General features: G+C 52.1%; 1 non-coding gene across 1 annotated transcript; it reads right to left on the bottom strand.

Annotated features, from left to right (window-relative positions):
• Window positions 1-208: 208 nt before the first annotated feature.
• On the bottom strand, window positions 209-291 carry trnal-uaa (transfer RNA leucine (anticodon UAA)). Its single transcript has one exon. It is a non-coding gene; the product is annotated as a tRNA-Leu (tRNA).
• Window positions 292-6,106: the final 5,815 nt, after the last annotated feature.

Below are 6,106 nucleotides of genomic sequence, written 5' to 3'. Positions count from 1 at the left end.
ATGAGAAGGTCATTGTCAGGGTGCAGAGGAGATTAAGTTAAAGATTTACCAGTTTATAAGCAAGCGCAGAGCCAAGGAACGGTGCTGGGGCAGATCAAATAATAGGAAGCTGTGATCAGTTGGAAGGCAAGAGTGATTAAATGACAGAAGAGATGATGGTGCAAGGCAGAAGTCAGGGAAAGAATAAGTAACATTTTGTAAGCACAGATACCTGGAGTGGGGTTTGAACCCACATAGACACAAGTCTATTGGATCTTAAGTCCAACGCCTTAACGACTCGGCCATCCTGGTACATTAGCCCAGCACTGAAAATGAAATTTAATGTGATCCGGGTGCCATCTGGCCTTTTCCAATATAAAGTAATGACTCCTCTCCCATGTTAAATTGGACTCTTCATTATTTATGAACCTCAATCGGATCACCCCTCAGTCTAGGTTTCTCTAAGGTGTAGGGTCCCAACTCTTTTAGTCTAACTTGATAACCAAGATGTCTTATACTGGGAATTCGTCGAATGTCTCTCCTCTGTACCCTTTCCAAAGCCTCAATATCACCCATCATGTGAGGAGACCAAGACTGGATACAATATTCCAAGTGAGTCCTGACCAAGGTTTCATAAAAGGACAAATTCGGGACATCTCAGATACTGAAGGAGTCCGTGTCCAGAAGCAGCAAGACCTGGACAACATTCAGACTTGGGCTGCTAAGTGGCAAGTAACATTCACACCACATAAGTACCAGGCAATGACCATCTCCAACAAGAGAGAATGTAACCATCTCCCTTTGACGATCAACAGCATTACCATCGCTGAATCCCCCCACCATCAACATCCTGGGGGTTACCATTGACAAAAGCTTAACTGGACCATTCATATACATACTCTGGCTACAAGAGTAAATCAGATAGTGGGAATTCTGTGATGAGTAACTCAGCTCAAGGCACGTGGTGAAATGCTCATTAGGAGAGCTGGAGAAATGGACTAGTCAGGTGGGCAGAAAAGTGGCAAATGGAACTCAACTTGGAGAAGTGTGAGGTGATGCCTTTGGTGAGGTCAAACACAGCAAAGGAATACACAATTAATGGGTGAATGCTGAGAGGTGTAGAGGAAGTGAGGGACCTTGAAGTGAATGTCCACAAATCCCTGAAAGTAGCAGGACAGGTTGATAAGTTGGTTGAGAAGGCTTATGGAATCCTTTCCTTTATTAGCCGATGTATAGAATATCAGAGCAGGGAGGTTATGCTGGAACTGTATCAATTATTAGTTAGGCCACAACTTGAGTTCTGTGTGCAGTTCTGGTCACCTCATTCCAGAAAGGATGTAATTACACGAGAGAGGTTACAGAGGAGATTTACGAGGATGTTGCCAGCTCTGCAAAAATGCAGCGATGAGGAAAGATTGGATCAGCTGGGGTTGAATAGAGGAGGCTGAGGGGAGATTTGATTGAAATGTACAAAATTGTGAGGGGTCTGGATAGAATGGATGGGAAGGGTCTATTTACCTTAGTAGGGAGGTCAGTGACTAGGGAGCATAGATTTAAATTGATGTGTTGAACAATTAGAGGGGAGATGAGGAAAGGTTTTTTCACCCAGAGAGCTCTGGGAGTCTGGAACTCACTGCCTGTAAGGGTAGCTGAGGCAGAAACCCTCAACTCATTTAAAAGGTGTCTGGATGTGCACCTCAAGTACCTGAACCTGCAGGGCTACGGTCCAAATGCTGGGCAATGGGATTCAGCTGGGTGGCTCGTTTTTTGGCCTGCCTGTGCTGTAAACTTTCTATGTTCTATGATTCTATGCAGACACAATGGGCCGAATGGCCTCCTTCTGCACTGCAATAATTTTGTGATTTTTGACTCTCCAGAACTTGTCAACCATCTACAGGCACAAACCAGGATGAGTGCAGCACCAACAATACTCTAGAAACCCGACACTGTCCAGGACAAAGCAGCCGCCTTGATTGTCACCCCATTCACCACCTTAAACATTCACTCCCTTCATCACTGACGCACAGTGGCAGTAGTGTGTACCATCTACCAGATGCACTGCTGCAACTCACCAAGGCTCTGCAGACAGCACCTTCGAAACCGAAGACCTCCACCATCTTGAAGGACAAGGGCTGCAGATGCATGGAAACACCACCATGTGCAAGCTCCCCTCCAAGTCACACACCATCTGATCTGCAAATATATCGCTGTTCATGCACTGATGCCGGGTCAAAATACTGGATCTCCCTTCCGAACAGCACTGTGGGTGTACCTACAGCACATGGAGTGCAGCAATTCAAGAAGGGAGCTCACCGCCACCTTGTCAAGGACAATTAGGGATGGGTAACAAATTCTGGCCTTGCCAGTGTCGCTCACATTCCATGAAAGAATATGCCTCATTTTATACTCAATTGTCCTCTGAATGCAGCCCAACCCTCTATTTGCTCCAACTATCACTTCACAGCATTGCTGCTGTAACTTTAGAGATCTGTGCACTCGAACATCCAGATCTCTGCTCAAAATTATTTTCTTTCTCCACCTGCTTTAATGTTTTTCCCTGAAGGGTGCATGAATGTTGAGCATTCGCCCTGTCCACATGAATAACACTGCACTTACCCAAATTAAACATCATTTACCAGTCATGAACCCAATCTCCCAACACATTAAGATCAGCCTGAAACAGTCGAGTATCGTCTACAGTCTAAACACTCGCACAGATCTTCAAATCATCTGTAAATTTACAGATGGTGCCCCCTACACCTACATCCAGATCATTAATAAAAATAGTAAAGAGCAACAGTCCCAACACCGATCCCTGTGGGACACCACTGGTAACTGGTCTCCAAACAGATCCAGATCCATCTGTAACTACTTTCTGCCTACGTCTGCCAGTCAGTTCCCAATCCAGATCAATATATTACCACTGATACCAGGGCCTTTAATCTTATCGAGAAGCCTCTTGTGTGGAACCTTATCAAAATCTTTTGGCTGAGATCTGCTAATTGAACACAGGCCGGGGATGAGGCCTAGGCCTGTCCTGCTTTGTGTGTGGGTCTCAGGACCACACAAGGTGAGATCAGCTCACTGAGCACAGGCCCATCCTGCTCTATATGGTGCTCAGTACCTCACCAAATGAGAATAACTAACACACCATGGAGGCCATGGAGCCTCGGCCCATTCTTCCCTGATTGCGGTTCAGTGCCAACCAGGTCAGATCAGCTAATTCAGCACAGGCCGGAGATGGAAGCTGGATCTTTCCTGCTCTGGGGACTCCGTACCATACCAGGTGCAATGAAGTAAAATACCACAGGCCGGGGATGGAGCCTGTGATTTCCCTGTTCTGTGTGGGGCTCTGTACAACAACGTGTGAGAAGAACTGTCATCCCTCAGGCTGAGGAAGGAGCCTGGGCCCAGTCTGTTCTGTGTGGCTCCTACCACACTGAGTGGGATCAGTTAACACAACACAGGCCATGAATACAACCAGGCCCTTTCCTGCTCCGTGTGGCTCAGTATCACACCAGGTGGCATCAGCTAACACAGCACAGGCTGGGGCTGGGGCTTGAGCCTGGGCTCGCCCTGCTCTGTGGGCTCAGTAACAACCCGTAAGATGAACTTTTTTCAAAAGACTTCAGTGTATTTATCTCTGTCCAACACTCTGAGGCAGCTTTCTGTGTTTATAAAGAGTGTAATTTATTGACTGGTCTCTTGGATCAAACAGGGTAACAGACAGAGGTCTGTGTGCAGAGGGTTTGGGGGTGAGCTCTGATTCCTAACCCTTTCTGGATTGTGAGGAATAAAGAATGAATGAGAGAGAGGGAATGTGGGAGAAGGGATGATGGAAGAATTTGTCCGTGAACCTGATTAAAAGTGGCTCAAACGCAAGATAATATTAAGATATCAAGAGCAGAACATTAACAGAATCTGAGTTCCGCGATCTGGTCGGGTCCCATTCCCCTGAAGTGAGGAATGAACGGGTGGGGAAATTCCGCCTGGAGTTATATTTGTCTCCAATGAAGATGAGTTCACACTGTGGCTGGAATAGCTCAGTTGGGAGAACACTAGATTGAAGAACCAGGATACAATCCCTGGTTTCATCAGTTTTAATTTGGTGTCTCCTTCATTTTAAGTAGAGAGAATCAGAGGGGAGATTTTCCACTCTTGACCCCATGGGCTGAATTTTAAACTAACGGTGCGGCTCTCGGCAGAGGCACCGGAAGTGGGTGTCGTCACCACACGAGTGAAATGTGGCCGACCGACCCCGATCACGGAGCAGCCGACCAATTAATGAAGGGGAGGCGTGGGGCCCATGTAAACAAGGACCAGAGGTAGGGAACGAGGCACCGATGGCACCGACATCTGACACAACGGCAGGTGCTGGCACCATATTGAAAGGGCTGCCAGACCTGCATTCACTGCTGCCTGGTTTAAAGGAGTGTCTTCCTGAGAGCCCTCTGCTGCCCCAGGTCCCGTTCTGCTGCCTTAGCTGCCCCAGAACCCGTTCTGCTGCCTCTGCTGTCCCAGAACCCGTTCTGCTGCCTCTGCTGCCCCAGGTCCCGTTCAGCTGTCCCAGGACCCGTTCTGCTGCCCCAAGACCCGTTCTGCTGCCTCTGATGCCCCAGGACCCGTTCTGCTGCCTCTGCTGCTCCAGGACCCGTTCTGCTGCATCTGCTGCCCCAGGATCCGTTCGGCTGCCCCAAGACCCGTTCTGCTGCCTCTGCTGCCCCAGGACCCGTTCTGCTGCCCCAGGACCCGTTCTGCTGCCTCTGCTGCTCCAGGACCCATTCTGCTGCCCCAGGACCCGTTCTGCTGCCTCTGATGCCCCAGGACCCGTTCTGCCACCCCAGGACCCTTTCTGCTGCCTCTGCTGCTCCAGGACCCGTTCTGCTGCCCCAGGACCCGTTCTGCTGCCTCTGCTGCCCCAGGACCCGTTCTGCTGCCTCTGATGCCCCAGGACCCGTTCTGCTGCCCCAGGACCCGTTCTGCTGCCTCTGCTGCTCCAGGACCCGTTCTGCTGCCCCAGGACCCGTTCTGCTGCCTCTGCTGCCCCAGGACCCGTTCTGCTGCCTCTGCTGCTCCAGGACCCATTCTGCTGCATCTGCTGCCCCAGGACCTGTTCTGCTGCCTCCGCTGCCCCAGGACCTGTTCTGCTGCATCTGCTGCCCCAGGACCTGTTCTGCTGCCTCTGCTGCCCCAGGACCCGTTCTGCTGCATCTGCTGCCCCAGGACCAGTTCTGCTGCATCTGCTGCCCCAGGACCTGTTCTGCTGCCTCTGCTGCCCCAGACCAGTTCTGCTGCATCTGCTGCCCCAGGACCTGTTCAGCTGCCTCCGTTGCCCCAGGACCTGTTCTGCTGCCTCTGCTGCCCCAGGACCTGTTCTGCTGCCTCTGCTGCCCCAGGACCTGTTCTGCTGCATCTGCTGCCCCAGGACCTGTTCTGCTGCATCTGCTGCCCCAGGACCTGTTCTGCTGCCTCCGTTGCCCCAGGACCTGTTCTGCTGCCTCTGCTGCCCCAGGACCCGTTCTGCTGCCTCAGTTGCCCCAGGACCAGTTCTGCTGCATCTGCTGCCCCAGGACCTGTTCTGCTGCCTCTGCTGCCCCAGACCAGTTCTGCTGCATCTGCTGCCCCAGGTCCCGTTCTGCTGCCTTAGCTGCCCCAGAACCCGTTCTGCTGCCTCTGCTGTCCCAGAACCCGTTCTGCTGCCTCTGCTGCCCCAGGTCCCGTTCAGCTGTCCCAGGACCCGTTCTGCTGCCCCAAGACCCGTTCTGCTGCCTCTGATGCCCCAGGACCCGTTCTGCTGCCTCTGCTGCTCCAGGACCCGTTCTGCTGCATCTGCTGCCCCAGGATCCGTTCGGCTGCCCCAAGACCCGTTCTGCTGCCTCTGCTGCCCCAGGACCCGTTCTGCTGCCCCAGGACCCGTTCTGCTGCCTCTGCTGCTCCAGGACCCATTCTGCTGCCCCAGGACCCGTTCTGCTGCCTCTGATGCCCCAGGACCCGTTCTGCCACCCCAGGACCCTTTCTGCTGCCTCTGCTGCTCCAGGACCCGTTCTGCTGCCCCAGGACCCGTTCTGCTGCCTCTGCTGCCCCAGGACCCGTTCTGCTGCCTCTGATGCCCCAGGACCCGTTCTGC

This window comes from Heterodontus francisci, unplaced genomic scaffold (assembly GCF_036365525.1).
Source record: "Heterodontus francisci isolate sHetFra1 unplaced genomic scaffold, sHetFra1.hap1 HAP1_SCAFFOLD_330, whole genome shotgun sequence".
NCBI classification, from domain to species: Eukaryota; Metazoa; Chordata; class Chondrichthyes; order Heterodontiformes; family Heterodontidae; genus Heterodontus; species Heterodontus francisci.
Note: the sequence above shows the minus strand (reverse complement) of the source record. Positions and strands in the feature narration are given on the sequence as shown.